Source organism: Notothenia rossii (assembly GCF_949606895.1).
Source record: "Notothenia rossii genome assembly, chromosome: 10".
NCBI classification, from domain to species: Eukaryota; Metazoa; Chordata; class Actinopteri; order Perciformes; family Nototheniidae; genus Notothenia; species Notothenia rossii.
The window spans coordinates 36,310,605-36,332,558 of NC_136908.1; the positions used below are offsets into that span (position 1 = coordinate 36,310,605).

Below are 21,954 nucleotides of genomic sequence, written 5' to 3' on the forward strand. Positions count from 1 at the left end.
ACCTTACAGCTATGTTTCCGGCTTCAAAACCGGCCCACACAGCCATGATCCAGGCTTCAGTTCCGGTTCCCACAGCCATGGTTCCAGCCCCAGGTCCAGCCATGGTTCTGGCTCAAGTAACGGGCCCAGCAGCCACGGTACCGACTCCGGTTCCTCGTCACCTGTTGACTCTTCGTCCAACGCCAGCTCCCCGTGTCCTGTCGGCGTACCGACCGACTCCAGCACCTCGTCTCCTGTTGGCTGTTCAGCCGACGCCAGCTCCCCGAGTCCTGTCGGCGTACCGGCCGATTCCGGCACCTCGTCTCCTGCTGGCTCTCCAGCCAACGCCAGCTCCCTGTGTCCTGTCGGCGTACCGACCGACACAAGTTCCTTCTCAAAACCCTTCTCAAGACCCATCTCAAGTTCCCTCTCAAATCCCCTCTCGAGTCTCCTCTCAGGTCCCTGCTCAAGTCCCCTCTCCAGTCTCCTCCCGTGTTCCCTCTCAAGTCTCCTTACAAGTCAACGCTCAAGTTCCTTCTCGAGTCATCTCTCAAGTCACCTCTCAAGTCACCTCTCAAGTCACCTCTCGAGTCACCTCTCGAGTCCCCTCTCAAGTCACCTCTCAAGTCTCCTCTCGAGTTCCCTCTCAAGTCACCTCTCGAGTCACCTCTCGAGTTCCCTCTCGAGTTACCTCTCAAGTCTCCTCTCGAGTTCCCTCTCAAGTCACGTCTCAAGTCTCCTCTCGAGTTCCCTCTCAAGTCACCTCTCAAGTCTCCTCTCGAGTTCCCTCTCGAGGCTCCTCTCGAGTTGCCTCTTGAGGCTCCTCTCGAGTTGCCTCTTAAGTCCCTACCCCATGTCCTGTGCCATTGGAGGTTCCGCTGGGGGTCCTGCCAAATCCTTTGCCGTTGGAGGCCCCGCCGACTACTCTTCTGCCGGGGGTCCTGCCAACCCTATGCCCTGTGCCGTTGGAGGCCCCGCCGACTACTCTTCTGCCAGGGGTCCTGCCAACCCTATGCCCTGTGCTGTTGGAGGCCCCGCCGACTACTCTTCTGCCGGGGGTCCTGCCAATCCTATTTTCTGTGCCGTTGGAGGCCCCGCCGACTACTCTTCTGCTGGGGGTCCTGCCAATCCTATGTTCTGTGCCGTTGGAGGCCCCACCGACTACTCTTCTGCCGGAGGTCTTCGCCCCTCCTCGAACCCTGTCTTTTCCTCTCGAGTCATCTCTCAAGTCTCCTCTCCAGTTCCCTCTCAAGTCTCTTCTTGGGTTCCCTTTCAAGACACTTCTCAAGTCCCCTCTCGAGTCCCCTCTCGAGTCCCCTCTCGAGTCATCTCTCAAGTCACCTCTCAAGTCACCTCTCGAGTCTCCTCTCGAGTTCCCTCTCAAGTCACCTCTCGAGAGCCCTCTCCAGGGTTCTTACACCTTTTCCAAAGTCAAATTCAAGCACTTTTCAAGCATTTTCAAGTTGCATTTTCAAGCAGCGTACAGCTGTTGTAAATTACATATTTATATGCACATACTTATACTCAAATGATTATTTCCCTACCTCACATTAAATCAGATGTTCTTTATGCTATAAACAACCAAATGTGTGTTTCGTAATAGCATTTTACATTAGGATGAACAATTAAAGATAAGAAAACAAAGTTTAATATTGTAAAATGAGTGACCCATATCATATATATTAGACTGGGCATCCCATATAACCTGGCTTAGCCAATATAAAACAATCAGCCAACTAACTTTTCAATAAATTCTTTATTAACATTTTTAACATTTTTGAGGTCCTTTTAGGGTGGCAGTAAACATACGGCTCTCCAAGGTTAGGACAAAACCATTGAAACACAAAGCTGATATAAAAAAAAGCGTGTGCAGAGATCCTCTTTCTGTGTAAGAGTTTTGGAGGTTTCCAGGGAATTTTTTTCAGAATATGAAACTTTTATTGCCAAAATCTCCCGATAAATACATGTTTGAAGCTTGTAAAGGGAAGATGACAGCTCTCCCTCGCACTAATGCTTTTACGTAGCGATGCTCCCCCCTCCCTCCCGCTGACATTATGAATGTATGGCGTATAGTAATCATAGATAACACGGCAGGGTCCGTTACAGTTTGTTTTCATCTGATTTCAAATAAACAAAGTCTTGGCTTTCAGAATATTAAATATTAAATTAAATATGATAAATACATTACATTACATTACATTGCATTTAGCTGACGCTTTTATCCAAAGCGACTTACAATAAGTGCATTCGACCAGGAAGATACAACCTTTAAGAAAACAGAATCATATAAGTACATCAGGTTTCATAGAGCCAAACATTTCAAGTGCTACTCAACTGGCATTTAGAAAGCCAGCCCTTTATTAGTATATAAGTGCTTTGTTAGTAATTCTATCGCTCGAAGTGGAGTCTAAAGAGATGAGTTTTCAGTTTGCGTCGGAAGATGTGTAAGCTATCTGCTGTCCTGATTACAATGGGGAGCTCATTCCACCATTTTGGAGCCAGGATAGCAAACCCACGTGTTTTTGCTGACGGGAACTTGGGTCCCCCTCGCAGTGCGGGTGCAGCGAGCTGTTTGGCTGATGCAGAGCGGAGTGCACGTGCTGGGGTGTACGGTTTAACCATGTCCTGGATGTAGGAAGGGCCAGATCCATTCGCAGCATGGTACGCAAGTACCAGTGTCTTGAAGTGGATTCTAGCAGTTACTGGAAGCCAGTGAAGGGAGCGGAGGAGCGGTGTGGTGTGGGAGAATTTGGGAAGGTTGAAGACCAGACGAGCCGCTGCATTCTGGATGAGCTGCAGAGGTCGGATGGCACATGCAGGTAGACCAGCCAGGAGGGAGTTGCAGTAGTCTAGGCGTGAGATGACGAGAGCCTGGACCAGAATCTGCGCTGATGTCTGGGTCAGCTGGGGACGTATCCTCCTGATGTTGTAAAGCGTGTATCTGCAGCAGCGGGTTGTAGCAGCGATGTTTGCAGTGAAGGACAGTTTGTTATCTAGGACCACACCCAGATTCCTTGCAGTCTGAGTCGGGGAAACAACAGAGGTGCCGATGTTGATTGTTAGGTCAAGAGTGGGACAATCTTTTCCCGGAAGGAAGAGCAGTTCAGTCTTGTCAAGGTTGAGCTTGAGGTGATGAGCAGACATCCACCGAGAGATGTCTGCTAGGCAAGCAGAGATGCGTGCGACGACCTGGGTCTCTGAGCGGGGAAAGGACAGAATTAGTTGGGTGTCGTCAGCGTAGCAGTGGTATGAAAAACCATGCGGGCTAATGACAGACCCGAGCGAGTTTGTGTACAGGGAGAAGAGGAGGGGACCAAGAACCGAGCCCTGAGGGACCCCTGTAGTTAATTGACAAGGGTCGGACTCGGACCCTCTCCAAGTAACCCTGTAGGTGCGGTCGTTGAGGTATGAGGTGAGGAGGGAAAGTGCAGTGCCTGAAACTCCAAGTTCTTGGACAGTGCGAAGGAGGATCCGATGGTTCACCGTGTCGAATGCAGCAGACAGGTCCAGAAGGATGATGACAGAGGAGAGGGAGGCTGCTTTAGCAGTGTGCAGTTCCTCAGAGACAGCAAGGAGAGCAGTTTCTGTTGAGTGACCTGCCTTGAAACCAGACTGGTGCGGATCCAGAAGGTTGTTCTGATGGAGATAACAGGAGAGTTGTTTAAAGACAGCGCGTTCAAGTGTTTTAGACAGGAACGGGAGGAGAGAGACGGGCCTGTAGTTAATAACATCAGACGGATTGAGAGTGGGTTTCTTAAGGAGAGGGTTTACTCTTGCCTCCTTGAGACTGTTTGGAAAGTGACCAGAAGTTAGAGAAGTGTTGATGAAATGGGTGAGAAATGGTAGAATATCAGGAGCGATAGTCTGAAGGAGGTTTGAGGGGATAGGGTCCAGAGAACAAAATACAACTTTGAAGCTTGTAACGACATAATTACAAGCGGAGAACGGAGTAACTTTACGTCAAAGCAGGCATAACAACAGCCGGTGTTTCTCGTGAGTGTTTTCCCCGGGAAACTAACACAATACACACAAATGCAAAAATACACAAACACACAGACACACACACAGGGTATATGCAGGAATCCTGAGGTCAAATTTAATACCTTTTAAGACCTTTTTTAAGACCCTTTCCATACATTTTAAAACCTCATCGCAACTTTGAGTTCTAACCGGTTACATTGGCTACACACTTTACCTCACATTTACTATATTGATTGTAAGATAGCACAACTAAACAGAGTGCAGACAGACTACTGAAGCCTCCTCTCCACATGAACTTCAACCTCTCTGTGAAGGTCAGGTTTAATGCAGTATGCTGCTTTGTTGCTTCTGTAGACTCTGTGCTCTTTCATTCCAGTAAAACTCCACAGAAACCATTAGAAACCAGTATTTGACCAATAAACAAAACAATTGACAAAACTTTGAACTATGAAATATATTAAACTTTGGTGAGCTTCAGCGGGGTAATGCCATATAGGAGCTCCCTCTCAAATACCCAGGGGTTAAATTGGGCTGGGGCTGTCCGGGGCTAAGCCCTGGCACATAGGACGATGCTCTGATGTCATCACCCTCACACATTTGTCATATGTTTACAAAAGACAATAGCAGATCTCTCTGACCGGATATAGTTTGGCTTAGACCCCGGCCCCACGAGGACGCATACGGTAAAATGCATACGCAAACGCAAAAAAGTCTTTCGTTCACACGCATTCGATTCATTAATGTGTCCGTTCACACTAGACCGCTGGAAACGCTGGAAACGCTGTAGGCTATGTCAGGCCTGTAAGTGGCGCTGCTGCCGCCAAAAAATACACCAAAAGCAGCGAAGAAGACCCCGGAGCATGGTTGCCATGGTTGCCCTTCTGTTTATTCTCCGCGGTGGACGGCGTGTTCTCCTGCTGTATATCTCTCAGGTAGTCGACCAGCAGATGAAAAACACCCACCTCTCGGCCTCTTCCAAGGGACGAGGGAACCGTGCGGCAGAGTTTCCGTTAAAAAAAATGTTCCGCCGGTCAACATGTCTGTTAAAGTTTAAATCTTCCGTACAAAATTAGAAAAGTGCCGATCTGAGGTCTTCTTTGTTATTTATTGAGCTTTAAAACAAATTGATAACGACTCTGTTCTCTGTATAATAATATTTAATAAACGGTGCCTGCCTCTCTTTTCCTCCCCCTCTTCTGACAGCCCAGCAGCAGCAGGAGACGTGGGGAGAGGGAGGCGGGCTATTTCATCGTTATCAGAAAATGATCATATAGGGCTTACACACGGAGCCGTTGGACCCCCAGAGCATTGCGTATGCTGGTCTACCCACCTTGGGACCCCACCTTGGGACCCCACCTTGGGACCCCCCCCCACAGATCGGAGCAAGGCAACGAAACTTAAAATAAGAAGCAGCATTTTTACGGCGCGCTATGCATGGGGCCGCCTTGAGGGGGTTTCCCGACATGTCGTTTCAGTAAATTAAAGGGTGTTTCATGTTGTCGTTGCTGTGGGACTTCTTAATACCTTGGAAAATGCCGTTTAATACTTTTTAATAGCCTTAATTTTCGCTAAATTGATTTATCAACTTTTAATACTTTTTAAGACCCCGCAGACACCCTGACACACTCGCGAGCTTCCCCCAGACCAGTAATACAAACGAAACTATGTTTCCTCCGTTAGAAAGCTAGGAATATCCTCTTTCCAACAGTGTATAACTCAAAATGTGTCTTCGGGTCAATGTGACTGATTTCGATGGAGCAAGTTTAGGCACGAAAAATACTACCAGTAGAAATACATTGCTTTTATGTGCTTCATCCTCTGAAAACCACAGGATGGCGACTGTCGCACATACTGACATAGGTACGCTCCTTTTTATTATTGTCACCTGTATAAGCAATTATCCCACATCGAGTTCGCTAACGTTACTAGCTTAAACAAACGTAACATGCAACGTTAGCCTAATCCAAAATGCTCTACTACGGCTTACCTTTCATATGGCTCGTCAGCGCAGACTCTCCCATCGCGAATAATTGAAATTCTTGGTGGCAAACTGTGCAGAAGGCGAATCGTTGGGTTGATCCTCGTTTTAGCCACAGCTTGTATTTCTTTTCGGATAGCCAACGCTCGTTAAAACGGTAACCTCGTGGCATACTATCATTTTCTCATTAGAATGCCCAGGTCCCACAAAATAAAACACTTGCAGGTCGCGCGCATAGCGCGGGAAGGCCGGAGCGGAGCTGTTTTATGTAGAAGCGAAGCAACTAAGCTCGCTCCGACTTCTTTATTTTCTTTTAATCTAAAAAGCGAACTATTCAGTCAGACAGCAATTTATTGTAAAAGTAAAGCATTTACAATTTCAAGCACTTTATCTCAAATCCAAGCACCATTCCCAAAATTCAAGCACTTTTCAAGTCATGAAAACACCTCGTAAAAATTCAAGCATTTTCAAGGATTTCAAGCACCCGTACGAACCCTGCCTCTCAAGTCACCTCTCAAGTCACCTCTCGAGTCACCTCTTGAGTCACCTTTCAAGTCTCCTCTAGAGTTCCCTCTCAAGTCACCTCTCAAGTCTCCTCTCGAGTTCCCTCTCAAGTCACCTCTCAAGTCTCCTCTCGAGTTCCCTCTCGAGGCTCCTCTCGAGTTCCCTCTCAAGTCCCTACCCAATGTCCTGTGCCGTTTGAGGTTCCGCTGGGGGTCCTGCCAACCACATGTCCTGTGCCGTTGGAGGTCCCGCAGACTACTCCTCTGCCGGAGGTCCTGCTAATCCTATGCCCTGTGCCGTTGGAGGCCCCACCGACTACTCTTCTGCCGGGGGTCCTGCCAATCCTATGTCCTGTGCCGTTGGAGGCCCCGCCGACTACTCTTCTGCCGGGGGTCCTGCCAACCCTATGCCCTGTGCCGTTGGAGGCCCCGCCGACTACTCTTCTGCCGGGGGTCCTGCCAATCCTATGTTCTGTGCCGTTGGAGGCCCCGCCGACTACTCTTCTGCCGGGGGTCCTGCCAATCCTATGTTCTGTGCCGTTGGAGGCCCCGCCGACTACTCTTCTGCCGGGGGTCCTGCCAATCCTATGTTCTGTGCCGTTGGAGGCCCCGCCGACTACTCTTCTGCCGGAGGTCTTCGCCCCTCCTCGAACCCTGTCTTGCCCTCGGGCCGTTCGCCCAAGACCCCCTCCTCAAACTCTGTCTTGCCCCCGGGCCGTCCGCCCGAGACCCCCTCCTCAAACTCTGCCTTGCCCCCGGGCCGTCCGCCCGAGACCCATCCTCCGGACCCCCTCCACCCACCCTGCTGGACTTTGTTTTTTGGGACATCTGGGATCCGTCCCTTGATGGGGGGGTTCTGTCACACTCCCACGTTTATGTCACGGTTTTAGTGTTGTCTGTCTAGGTTTGGGTGTTTTGCTGTCATGTTTTCCTCCTGGGTTATTGTCTGGTCCTTTTCCCTGTATTTTTCCTCCCGTCGTTAGTTTCCCTGGTGTGTCTAGTTGTTTGATTGTGTTCACCTGTGGCCCTTGTGTTTCTCCTCCCCTGCCCGGCTGTTTCTCGTCTTGTGATTATCCCTCCCTGTATTTAGTCTTGTCTCCTCCTGTGTTCAGTGTTGGTGCTTCTTTTGTATGTGACCCAGTTCACCGAAGAGTGTTTTGTTTGTCCAAGTTTATTTAAAGTCCTTGAAATAAAGGTATCATCAAGTGTAATCTGCGTTTGGGTCCTACCTGCTTCACTCTGCGTAACAATAAATGTATCATGTTAATGTTCTACAGGGCAGCAATTTAGTATAGTATTCGTTATGGCATCACAACACACACACACACACACACACACACACACACACACACACACACACACACACACACACACACACACACACACACACACACACACACACACACACACACACACACACACACACACACACACACACACACACACACACACACACACACACACACACACACACACACACACACACACACACACACACACACACACACACACACACACACACACCATTTGTGTTGTATTATTGTATGAGAGAGGTTCCAGGTTGAATTGAGGCGAATATTTTTATTGTTCAGAGGTTGTTGTGTTTAATATTCATGGGAATATTTGTAATTGTTCAAATGATAATAAACATTTGCATAAAGCATATTTGTCCACTCATATGTTGATAAGAGTATTAAAAACTTGAAAAATATTCCTCTAAGGTAAATTTAGAACAGATCGAAAATGTGCGATTAATTTGCGATTAATCGCAATTAAATATTTTAATCGACTGACAGCCCTAGTAAATAGGTATGGACAAAATAGGGATATGTGCAATTTGATGGACACTATGCATAGGTGCAATAGGGAACATGCAATATTGATTTGTGTATGAATGCAGTAGGGAAGGTGCAATATTTGATTTATGTATAAATACTTATCTTATCTAGTTACCAATTACCTAATGATTACCTTACAGTTACTTAAGCAGTTTATGACCCCCAAATTAAAGTAATGCATCAAAAACAGTAGTTACCCATTAACCTGTTAAGCCCTGAGCCTGTTTTTCAGGCCTCAGGCACGAAAATGACATGCCCAGAACAAAGGACTATATATTCACTTCTAAAAGGGGTAAATGAATAATCTTTTTTCTTAAAGCAATGATACACCTGTCAGTTGGCTGTAGAAGTGTCAAAATCAATATAGATGTTTTTATTTTAAATTAAATTCAGATTGAACATAATAAAGAAAGGTAAATGATAGGTTCTGTCTTTAAAAAAAAACATTACTTATAGTGAAAACCACCCTTGAATGATGGGATAGTAGACAAAAACCTTTAGGAATCCAAACTATAACATATAATAAGTGTTGGGGAATAATTCTTATAGATATCCACCTTTTGCCCTGTGACGTTTTATGACCAACCATGACGTCTGTTATCTCCCTTAAGGAAGGGGCTGCTTCAGCCATATGTTGTTGTTACCAGTTTATGACCGGGCAACTCTCTGTCTCAAATGGTTTATTGTTGTGGGTACACTGGAACACTTCCTTCTTGGGGTTTGTGGACTTCAAGGGCTTAAATCTTCAAGGCCATAAGCGCCAGACCTAAGTAATTCAGTGTCCCCGGCTGTTTAGTCTATCTGGCCCAAGAATGTTGATTACTCTCGCTAAACTAGTTAAAAGGTCTATCTAGAGCAGGGGTCTCAGACTCCATTTACCTGGGGGCTGCTAGACGTAGAGTCTGGGAAAGTCTGGGCCGCTTCAAGTATTCCACAAAAAATTTATAAAAAAATACAACATTAACAGTTCTTTAACATCTTCTCAACATAATAATAATAATAATAGATTTAATTTGTTAGCGCTTTTACAGGTGCTCAAAGATGCTTTACAGATAATAGTGAAGAAAAAAGAAAAGAGAAGAAAGGAACAACAAATAAATATATAGTTAAAGTTAAAGTCAAATAATACAAAAACAATCACACATGAAAAGCCAGATTGAAGAGGTGAGTTTTTGTGAGTTTTTTGAAGGTGGTGAGGTCGGTGCAGTCTCTGATGGGTTGTGGGAGTGAGTTCCAGAGGGAGGGGGCAGCGACGGAGAAGGCTCTGTCCCCCCAGGTCCGGTGATTGGTGCGGGCGGGGATGGATAGGAGGTTGGCTTCTGATGAGCGGAGGCAGCGGGAAGGGGTGTGGTGGTGCAGCAGGTCTGTGAGGTAGGGGGGCTTGGTTGTTGAGGGCTTTGTAAGTAATGAGGAGGACTTTGAAGTGGATTCTTTGACGTACGGGGAGCTAGCGGAGGTTCTGGAGGATGGGAGTGATGTGGTCTCGGGAACGGGTGTGGGTGAGGAGGCGGGCAGCAGAGTTCTGGATATGTTGGAGTTTATTGAGGAGGTTGGATGGTATGCCATAGAGCAGGGGTCGGCAACCCTTTAAGCCCTCTGCTCTGGCTCCCTTGAGTTTAGACGAAAAATAAGAAGGAAATAAAATAAAAGTATTTGTAGGACTATTTATATTTTGTTGCATGGTTGAAAATGTTTCGTATCTTGTATTTTGAGGTGATACTGTGACACATAAATAAAAAACAAAACGGTTTTAATTAGGTCAACTAAAATATGCGTCACATTCTGCTACGGTCCCGCGCGAGCGTCTTTTCCTGCGGGTGAATAACCTGACCCCCGGCTCGATGAGCGAACTATGGATTAATCAAATAAATGTACCGGAGGAACACAGGATTTAATTCTGTGTGGACAGAGTTATATGCTTTCACAGCAAACGATACTGGTTTACCGGTATGGTAGAGAGAAGTTGTCAAAGGTGCTGCACTGCAACCTTTACGTATCGAGAAACAACGGGAACAACACGGAGAGGCAGACAGCTGACGATCTTCAGTCATAATTCAATGGGGTATGTAATTTATTTCAGAAAACACTTTTTTTTATATTCCATGGAATGCTCTTAACATCCCGATAGCAATGAATATATTAAATGCTTTGACAATAAATACATACAAAAATTAATCTCTGGAAGCCGTAGCGCTGTAAAAAGCACGACCAATCATCTGAGCCGGCCCGGCTAAAATAACTGGATGGCCTACCTGCCTGTCGGCCTGTCAGCCTTCCATCTGTGCACACATTTATCTCGTGCCCTCATTGGTCATGTGCGCGTTCGTGTGTGTTGGAGGAGGGGCTCTGTGAGGAAGTCTGATTTCGAAGTCTGTATTTTCAAATTCTAGCGCACTCAAGCTGGTTTCTCCATTCTTACCTACCCTACCTTTAACTATTTTTAGGGTGGAGCTATATGTTTTATTTATTTCAAAGTGGGCCCATTTTTATAATATTTCCTTCAAATGTGCAGAGGACTCCCCAAGTGCTGTGTTTAATTTATTTTAAAGTAGGCTTGTGTATTATTTTTAATTCTCCTTATAGGGGTTCTTTGTTTCTTATTAGAGGTTAACAGTTTTATATAATGTAATAAATAGCTTAATAAATGCAAAAAAACTGTAGTTTTTGTCTGATATAACAATAAATACAACTTTATTAGCTATCAAGCTATGAAATATGTTTTGCGGCTCCAGACAAAAAAATGTTTTGGAAAAAGGAGCAAAATGGGTCTTTTGGTCCAAAAGGTTGCTGACCCCTGCCATAGAGGATGGTATTCCAGTAGTCAAGTCATGAAGTGATGAATGCATGAATCAGGGTTTCAGCAGCAGAGTGATGGGCGGAGACGGGCAATGTTTTTGAGGTGGAAAAAGGTGGTCCTGGTGATGTGATTTATGTGGTGGTTGAATTTGAGCTGACTGTCGAAAATGACTCCGAGGTTGCGGATGTGAGGGGGGGAGATAGAGTGTGGCTGTCAATGGTGAAGTTGAAATTCTGGATGTCTTTGATACGGGATGGGGGGGCGATGATGATGATGTCTGATTTGGCACTGTTCAGTTGGAGATAGTTTGTTTGCATCCATGCTTTTATTTCTTAGAGACAGTTGGGGAGAGTGGTGTGTGTTGTGGGGGTGATGGTTTTTGTTGAGATATAAAGTTGGATGTCATCGGCGTAGCAGTGAAATTGAAGGTTGTGGCGACAAATTATTTTGCCAAGGTGGAGCATGCAAAGGATGAAGAGGAGGGGGCCAAGCACCGAACCCTGGGGGACGCCTTGGGACAGAGGAGCAGTGGAGGAGGTGCAGTTGTTGATGTTGATAAACTGATGTCTGTCGGTGAGGTAGGATTTCAGCCAGGAGAGTGCAGTGTCAGTGATGTTGAGTGATGATTCGAGGAGGGACAGCAGGATGGTGTGGTTGATGGTGTCGAATACTGCCGTGAGGTCGAGGAGGATGAGGATGTTCAGGTTGCCGGAGTCAGAGGAGAGGAGGAGGTCGTTTGTGATTTTCAGAAGAGCTGTTTCTGTTCTGTGTTTTGATCAGAAACCGGATTGAAATGGCTCAAAGAGGTCATTGGAGCTGAGGTGGGATTTTAGTTGTGAGGCAATGACACGTTCAAGTATTTTTGACAGAAAGGGGAGATTTGAGATGGGCCGGAAATTGGACATGATGTCAGGTGTGAGTCCAGGTCTTTTGAGAATGGGTGTGACAGCAGCCAGTTTGAGAGAGGGGTGAACTGATCCAGATCTGAGGGAGGAGTTAATGATGGTGGCGATGAGCTGGGAGATGGCAGGGAGGCTCTCTTTAACAAATTTGGAGGGCATTGGGTCAAGTGTGCAGGTGGAGTGAACATGAACGGTTCTTCACAACATAACTATTTACAGTTGCTCTTGCCTAGTCCTACCTTGCGGTGCTTCCTCTCAAACAGCTGAGCCACATTTGGTTTGAGGGAGGAAGTAGTTGAAACCCTTAGTATGGCTTGAATATGTTCATCAGTATGTCTGGACCTGTACTTTGACTTATTGAAGTTCATGGTGGAGAAGAGCTTTTTCACACATACTGTATATGTGCTCCCAAAAAGGCACTTGGTCTGCTTGAATATCCTGGAAAGCTTATGGAAGGAAGGGGGCCATTCTCTCATGAACTGCCCAAGCTTGTCTGCTTTCCCATTCACTTCCCTGAACTTGGCTTTGAGCTCAGAATTGCACTGCAGTTCAATGAGCTCCATTTGAAGCACACCAGGGGCATTTTCCACATCAAAGGAGAAGGGGTCTGCAAATATTTGGAAAGTGGCTCTGTGTGTCTTGAAGTCTGCAAACCGCTGATCAAATTCCTCCTGTAGCTTCACAATGGCATCAACATACTTCTCACCACTGAATGCTGTGCCCCTGTCCATGAGAGCCTTGCATGCTAGGAAATGGCAGAGGTTTTTCTGAGAGAGCTGGGCTTTCCATAACACCAGTTTCGTAGAGAATGCTTTGACATTGTCATATGCTACACTGACAAGCTGGCCCTGGCCCTGGCCCTGCAACTTCTTATTCAGAGCATTCAGCTCCTGCGTGATGTCAACAAGAAAAGCTAAGTCCATGAGCCATTTGGGATCACTCAGCTCGGGAACAGCCATCCCACCCTTCTCCAGCATGAAGGCTTTCAGTTCTGTTCTCAACTCAAAAAACCTCTTCAGGACATTTACCCTGCGGAGCCAACGTACCTCGGTGAACTAGCACATCCTCATATTCTGACTCAATTTCCTCCAAAAAAGCACGGAACTGGCGGTGCTTTAAGCCCCTGGATCTGGCTAGTTTCAACTGCTAAATCAGCCTCATTGCTTCCTTTCTTGAAGAGATTTTGTTGCTTCCATAGAATTTTTGTTTAGCTCTGTGACTCTTTTCTCTCTCTCGTCCCCCAGGTGTTTTGCATACTCTACATGTTTAGTTGAGTAGTGACGTTTGACGTTAAACTCCTTGTATACGGCGATATTCTCTGTGCATATAAGGCACGTTGCGTTTCCCCTGTACTATATTTAGTCTCCCACTTCTGGCATTTCCTTCTTCCATTCTGTGTCACTCTGGGATAACTCTGTGATTCCGCTGCGCGCATTTCATTGACGCGTGTGGAGTTCCCTCGTAGGGAGGAGGGGGAGGGAACTGCGCGCAGCAGTTCCCTGCCAGCAGCGGAATCTATCAAAGCTAAGCCTTCCCAAATATTTTTGTCGCATCCTGGTAAAATAAAAATATAATATATAATGTTTGTGTCTTTGACATTAGCGCTGCTATGCAGCCACCTGTGCCCTGTACTACGAAGCCAGTTCAACATACCCTGGATATGTTTGAGTTATCTTAACTAACCCTAACAAACGAGATCTCGCTAAGCGGTCCTAGGACGCTGGTTTTCAACTCGGTAAATCAAGCCAGGGTTTCTCTCTCCAGCTGAGAGCGCGTTCACGTGAAAGGGGCGGGGTTAGCTACATTTGACCAATCACATACAGGGACAAGTGTACTGACAGCGCAGCGTCATACTTCATTAATGAAAAGTAAATAAATATTAGACAAATATGGACTTTAAACATCCATGATTTAAACATATAATCCAGGATACAAGCCACATAGTTGCACCTGCAAGGTGAATATAGAACAACTGGTTAAAAAATAAATAAACTACAGAGTGTTTGAAAGCGTACAACAGGTTTATGATATCACTGCCCCATCTAAGACACGAGTGGATCTGACTTTAATTACATTTTAGTTGAGTGCCTGAGATGGAGTACTTGAGTCCTCGACTCGGACTCGCACACTGATTGACGCGGACTCGTCTCGGACTCGTGAATTTTTCACCCACGATGACTCGGACTCGACTAGTACATTGACGCTCCGACTTGGACTCGGATTCGAGCAAGTCTTGTCTCAAGTCAGCTGTACTCTGTTCTGGCATGTGCACCTGTGAGGTGAGTTCGCGTCCCTGCTATTCCAGTCTAAAGATGTCCAGAGACACACCCCGCATCGGGCTGTATGCTTTCACACATTCTGCTTCCACATTGGAAAAGAGCAGCGCAAAATGCTCGTTATGTGGAAAAAAGATTGAAGAGAAGGCTCCATAACACATTACTCTAAGGATCGAGTTCAGACATATAGGCTGTCTTGAACACTATCATCAGAGTAATGTGGGCTGTCAGTCGATTAAAATATTTAATCGCATGATTGTCCATAGTTAATCGCGATTAATCGCAAATTAATCGCACATTTTTTATCTGTTCTAAAAGTTCCTTAGAGGAATATTTTTCAAGTTTTTAATACTCTTATCAACATATGAGTGGACAAATATGCTTTATGAAAATGTTTATTATCATTTGAACAATGACAAATATTCTCATGAATATTAAACACAACAACCTCTGAACATTCAAAATATTCGCCTCAATTCAATCTGGAACCTCTCTCATAAAATAATACAATACAAAGTGTGTGTGTGTGTCTTTTCGTACTATGTCCCACTGTCTGGCTACCTGCATAAAGTGAAGTGCTCGGCGCAGTTGTCGGCGAAATGTCACTCCTCTGTTTTCATTGAAACAGCTCCTTATATCCGTTAGCGCAGCTAGCTATGACCAGATGCTAACAACAACAACAATACACGTAAGGTTTGTCTCTCGCGCCACATATACACATACCCTCCCGGTCCTCCCGATGGCCAGTCGGTGCCTGCCGGTGAGCGTGGAAGTGTGGTCTGCCGCAAGCGGACGGCAGGAGCGGGGCTGTCAGCATCAGCTTGTAGATGGTATTTTAAACTCGATGCGCTCTGAAACTACGGGGCGGCCGAGGACAAAAAATACACATGCGTTAATCGCGTTAAAATAATTAGTGGCGTTCTTTTTTTTTTGCCTTGACAGCCCTTGATCAAATCAATAAATAAAGATTCAGCCAAAAGCACAGTGCAACTTATAATACAGAATGTCGTCATTTTGCATGCTAAATAGCCATGTGCTTTCTGGGGCTTCATCTTTATTGATATCATTTAAACATTCACTATAATAATTGTAGCGTCCCCGGCTGAATGATGGTTAGACTCTCCAACTGATGGTATCTGTTTATTGCACACCCTTGCTTGTTCATTACCAACGTAAGAGCTTGTGCCCTTATCAGCCAGGTGCTAAAAACCGAACGCAACTATTAAGTATATGTTCATTTATCCGTCATTATACATGTATGTTTACACTGCTCCGTTGTCCGTCAAATTCCGGTAAAAGGTTCCCGATCTTATTACTATCAAAATAAAAGTGTAAAACGAAAACTTTAACATAGAAAAATATTGGCATACACATATAATCACTTCTCTAAAAGGTAACAAATTTTAAATATAGTTAGACATATTAAAGTTCATTTACAATAATAATAATAATAATAATAATAATAATAATATTAATATTAGTAATGAGCTTTATATTTGTATAGCAGGTTTTATACAAGAATTGTAGCCAAACTGGCTTCACAGCAGGTCAATAGACACATTAGTATAACATGACAGGATAAAAGCAATGTAGAGGAGCAGCTACATTTCAACACATATATCCACGAAGATTAATACATGAAGACTTGTGACTCGGACTTGACTTGGACTCTTCTTAGGTGACTCGGACTTGGACTCGGACTCGAACACAGGTAATGATGACTCGGACTCGACTCGGACACTTCTTGGGTGACTCGTACTTGGACTTGGACTCGAACACAGGTAATGATGACTCAGACTCGACTCGACTCGGACACTCCTTGGGTGGCTCGGACTTGGACTCGGATACGAACACAGGTAATGATGACTCGGACTCCACTCGGACACTCCTTGGGTGACTCGGACTTGGACTTGACTCCGACTCACCCTAGGTGACTCTGACTTGGACTCTGGTCGCTCCTCGAGCCCCACAGGGTGGACCAGCGAGCCAAGCAACATCCCGCTAACACGGCACCCAGGCCCCACGCAGCATTCTCATCTGTTTGTCATAACTGGTGTCATTTTCTGGTCAAACGCCATTGTAAAACATAAACACTGATGTTCAGCTGTAACAGATGTAACTTATCAGAACAGAGTGGGCGATGTTGATTTGTGTTGATTCTCTCACGTCCAGGAGTAAGTTAAAAATAAATAAGAGACAATGGAGTCTCTGAAAAGGGGCAAATTGGTTACTTTAATTAAGTAGCTTGGTAATGAAACAAACAGAGGGAGTAGTGGACACAATCAGCTGTTGTCTCGAAGTTGATCCAGTGGGAAGAGCGAGATCGCGTTGATCCTTCCTCCGTATCTCATCCAGCGCTCCTCCTCTCCATGGCGGCCGTGCTGACGGGGATCCTCCCATCTCTTTCTTCTGTGTCCGATATCGCGCATAACAGAGGATTTAGACGTAGTGTGTTCATGGTAATACTCCACACGCCTTTTCTCTTCATACATTCAGTCTTGACTTTTTATTTAATACATTTTAACGGCTGCAATCGTTGTTAACGTAAAACCGGAAGTCGTCATTGTTGACAACGGCAGATCCTTTCAATACAGCTTTTCAAAGTAAACGTAACCGGAAATGTTTTCAGAAAAAAACAGTTTTAAGCTTAATTACGTCATTCAATATTGATTTTAATTTCTTACAGCGATCTGACCAATCAGAGCACAGTGGGCTCATAGGGAGGGGGGACAGGAGCTCCAACAAGTTGTGTAGGACAAAGAGTGAATACACATACTATACAGAGATGCTGTATGAGAAACCAATGTGATTTTTGAACATGGAACATGGAATTATGATCAGTAGAAATGGCCAAAACATGGGACCTTTAACAGGTTTAAAAGTGCCCTGCTGCAGCGGACCATTGCTTCAATCAAAGTCACCCAGGAACTCATTAACTAAACATTAACAAATTATTCATTAATACAGTACCCCCCAGTCTGTTAAACGGTAACTAACCATCAGTTCTTCAATCGCCGTCACTCAGGAACTCCTCATTAACTATCTAGTCGTTCCTTATTCACTACGCAGTAACTAAGCACATTTTGTGTACCTTATTGTAAAGTGTTACATCAATTGATTTTTGGTCAAAATAGGCATGTATACATTGACAACAGTGGACTTCAGCACGTAAAAGAACAAGCATGTGTACGACTGCTTGTGATTTTACTCAGAAAGAAAACGTTTTATTCTGGTGCGCTCTGGCAGCATTACACACGGAAACGAAGGAGCCTGCAGCAGCCGCGTCACAATGCCATAAATCTTAACCTCGTATCGAAGATGTCTTTGCTTGGCAAGTAAGAACCAAACATTTGCCAAGCGCTGTCACCTTTCAGTATATATGTATGTTATATGATGACGTTTAAAGGGAAAAAACATAATTATAACTTCATGCATGCCGGCCGTCAGCAGCCCTGGACTACCGGCCGTTTTGTGATTCTCCTAACCTGCGTTAACAAGTTATTCTTTTTGTCCCTGCCCACTGAGTTTACCTAATTACTCCTGTCTCCAGAGCTGCTCTTTCTCAGAAAAATGTTAATGATAACAACTTTTAATTTGACGGACGACGGGTCACGCAGGTCACACAGGTGACAGTATGTCACACCAAGAAGCACATTTTTAAATGACAGTTTCACCCTGATTTATGGGTTGTCCAGTGCAGTACTTTAATTTGACCTCTGAACTAATATGATGCACTTTAATGCTGGGCAGTGCAATTTCAGACCTTCTTTAAATTCATGGCAATCGGGTGCCAACAACAATCACAGAGAACAACAATTCTTGCAATTACTCTCCTCCACAAACACACAAGAAAAAGTAAAATGGGTTTGGATTTTCAATTTACACTGATCCTTAAACCCATCAGCATTTAAATGAAATATGAGTCTGCAATCAGAAAGAATATTGGGACTGGGGAGCTTTTGAAGTGTAAGAGATTGCTGAGATAGGATAAGACCTGGAACAGGTCAAATATAAAATAATCTGCAATTCTTCAACAATGTATTTCATTACACGTCCCTTGCTTATCAAATGTGTTGTGATTTCAGGCACATCATACCTGGATTTACAATATAAAGAAATCTTTCAGCAAAAAGTTTCTCAGTGACATTCATAGGATTTAGTTGAGACAAACAAAGAGGACAGGCAACTGAACTGCAATCTGGATATTTTCTTCCTCATACAAAGGTCAAGCTTTCTGTGGTCACTTGTGGCATGCAAACTCCTGAAAACATTCCACTCCACTCTGAGGTAGAGGTGAACACTTTAAGGAAAGCTAATGTCCCTGCAGTAAAAGCTCCCTGCCAATACACCCATTGTATTGAGCAGACATATAGTCGACCGTATTATGTTCAAGTGCATTTTTCATATGTTTCTTCAACCAGGATTTGTCATTCCCCTTTTCATCCCTTCAGAATGTCTGGCTGGCAGTAAAACTCCCTCTCAGGGTGAAACACAGTGAGCCTGCATTGTGTGGTTCCAAGTGAGATTGTGCAGATACAGGGATGCAAACTCATCAGGTATGAAAAAAGGTGACAAGGATCTTCTGGTAGTTATTATAGGCCTCCCATTGATTCATATCACCGCAATTTTTCTCTCTCTATCCTCCACCTAGCTCCTCTCACACACAATATATTTTCACAGGCGGCCTGTGGAATTGCCAGTCTGCCACTAAAAAAAACTGAGTCAATTTCAGGCTACGCCTCCCAAACAAGCTACTGCAGTGCTTCACCCATACACCCAGACCCTCCGGGAGAGGGGGCGGCACTGGACTTCTTATCTACCCCAAATGGAGCTTTTCACCCTACCTATTCCCACACTTTACTCCTACATCACTCGAATTTCATGCTGTTACAATAACTCAGCCCATTCAATTAATCATTGTTGTTCTCTCCTGCCCACCAGGACACATTGGTGACTTCTTGGAGGAATTAGATGCCGTCTTTTCTAACATCCCTGATACTGGTCCTTTACTAGGTGACTTTAACATCCCAAGAAAGAAGTCGTCAGACCTACTGCTCATGCTGAACTCCTTTGCTCTCTCACTTTCTCCTTCTCCACCTACTGACAGAGCTGGCAACCTCCTTGATCTAGTATTCACCCGTGCTCTACCTCTAATCTCACTGTAACCCCGCTTCACGTTTCCGGTGGCTACTACATATCCTTTTCTCTTCCCCTTTCTAAACACAACAAACCTCTCTCTTCTAACACGCAACCTTCGCTCTCTCCTCTGTGCTGTGCTCTCAGCCCTCCCTGCTGCTGATTCGTTTTCAACCATGAGTCCCAACTCTTCCAAAAACGCTCTTCTCTCCTCTTTTGACTCTCTCTGACAAAAAGATCCAACTATAATTTTATATTTTATTACGGATTGAACATGAACAAAATTGCTTTTATTGGCAGATGATCCTGTGCCACTGTGAAATTATGAGGCCTAATGAAACAATTACAATTACTGCTTATCGATCCAGTACTTTAAAGGTGGGGTAGGTAATTTTGGAGAAACCAGCTCGAGTGCGCTAGAATTTGAAAATACACAGCCGGAAAAAATCTGCCACTTCCTTACAGAGCGCCTCCTCCAACACACACACACGCACATGACCAATGAGGGCATGAGATAAGTCGGGCTGGCAAAAATGATTGGTCTTGTTTTTACAGTACTACGGCTTCGACAGAGGACATTTTGTTATGAATTTTTTGTCAAAGCACTTAAGATATTCATTGCTGAGGGCGCTGCAGCACCCCTTAGCGGTAGGCAGGAGGTGCGGAGCTCCCCTGTCTGAATTATTATTTGACGGTTATTGCTGCTCCCGCTGTGCATAATCTGTGTAATATGTGGCCAATAAATTCCACATTGTTGGTAAAATAATATTTTGGCCTGCCCCGAATGTTTTTTCTGTAGCCCCAGACAATTCTACCTCAATAATATAATACATTAACCGTGCTTTACGTGAACCTCATCATGACACTAGAGAGGACGGCAGGATTGTAATGCCCCGTGTTCAGTGAATGCAACAGAGGCAAGACAGCAGACCAATCAGAGAGTTGCATGGAAATAAAAGTGTGCTTGTGTCATTCAAGCCTGGCTCTGTGTGTGTGTGTGTGTGTGTGTGTGTGTGTGTGTGTGTGTGTGTGTGTGTGTGTGTGTGTGTGTGTGTGTGTGTGTGTGTGTGTGTGTGTGTGTGTGTGTGTGTGTGTGTGTGTGTGTGTGTGTGTGTGTGTGTGTGTGTGTGTGTGTGTGTGTGTGTGTGTGTGTGTGTGTGTGTGTGCAGAGGCGCGGGAAGGTATTTTGAGTGGGGGTGCTGAGGTGCTGGACTCCAGTGAACAGTATTACGGGCACCATAGAGCACGCACAAAAAAACTCCCCACACGCAAACACACAGTAAACCCGCGACTGTTACAATGAAGGCTCGATAATCAGCTCACGGCATATAGGCAGGGGTAAAGTGCTATTTTTTTACGAATGGGGAGCGGACCTCACCTCCTCTAGGGGGGTCCGGGGGGATGCTCCCCCGGGAAGATTTTTTTTAAATATTGAAGTTAAAAGCATCAATCTGGTGCACTTTGAGAGCAACATTAAGAGATCTATGGATACATCTCTCAACACCCAGATGAAACACAACTGTAAGCAGATGTTCTTTTTCTTTATGGATATTTTACAAATCACTCCCCTTTCAAACTGTATTCTTGTTTTACTGCCATATAGTATTTCATAACTGTTTTTCCTTTATTCTCTTATTTTTTTTATAACTATAATGATCATGTGAGGGTGTGCCGCGGAAATAATCTTTTGAATAATTTTTGACCAAACCGTTTGAGACCCACTGAGATCACTTAGACTAAAGTTAACTATCTAAACACTCAGAGAGTCCTTTAGCTCACCTGAGCCTCTCAGTCTGAGAGGAGAGCTCTCCTCCAGCTTGTTGTGGAACAAACAGCTCCGTATGTCCGTTAGTGCAGCTAGCTAACCAGATGCTAACAACACGGTCCCTGCTGCTGGCACCGGTCCCTCTCTCTCCCCCTCTCTCATACACACTAAATGCGCTATTTCCGCACACACACAGAGCCGCGAGCTTGAATGACACAAGCACACTTTTATTTCCATGCAACTCTCTGATTGGTCTGGTGTCTTGCCTCTGTTGCATTCACTGAACACGGGAAATTACAGTCCTGCCGTCCTTTCTAGTGTCTTGATGAGGTTCACGTAAAGCACGGTTAATGTATTATATTATTGAGGTAGAATTGTCCGGGGCTACAGAAAAACATTCGGGGCAGGCCAAAATATTATTTTACCAACAATGTGGAATTTATTGGCTACATATTACACAGATTATGCACAGCGGGAGCAGCAATAACCGTCAAATAATAATTCAGACAGGGGAGCTCCGCACCCCCTGCCTGCCGCTAGGGGGTGCTGCATCGCCCTCAGCACCCCCCTTCCCGCGCCCATGTGTGCGTGTGTGTGTGTGTGTGTGTGTGTGTGTGTGTGTGTGTGTGTGTGTGTGTGTGTGTGTGTGTGTGTGTGTGTGTGTGTGTGTGTGTGTGCGTGCGTGCGTGCGTGTGTGTGTGTGTGTGTGTGTGTGTGTGTGTGTGTGTGTGTGTGTGTGTGTGTGTGTGTGTGTGTGTGTGTGTGTGTGTGTGTGTGTGTGTGTGTGTGTGTAAATAGC

General features: G+C 45.1%; 1 protein-coding gene across 1 annotated transcript in view; it reads right to left on the minus strand.

Moving 5' to 3' along the window:
• LOC307022235 (uncharacterized protein) overlaps nt 1-21,732 on the minus strand; it is a 50,734-nt gene extending 29,002 nt beyond the window's left edge. The window contains exon 1 of the mRNA XM_079654924.1: nt 21,170-21,732. The gene's annotated coding sequence lies outside the window, so the exon portion shown is untranslated. The remainder of the gene's footprint in view (nt 1-21,169) is intronic.
• Between the last annotated feature and the right edge of the window lie 222 nt (nt 21,733-21,954).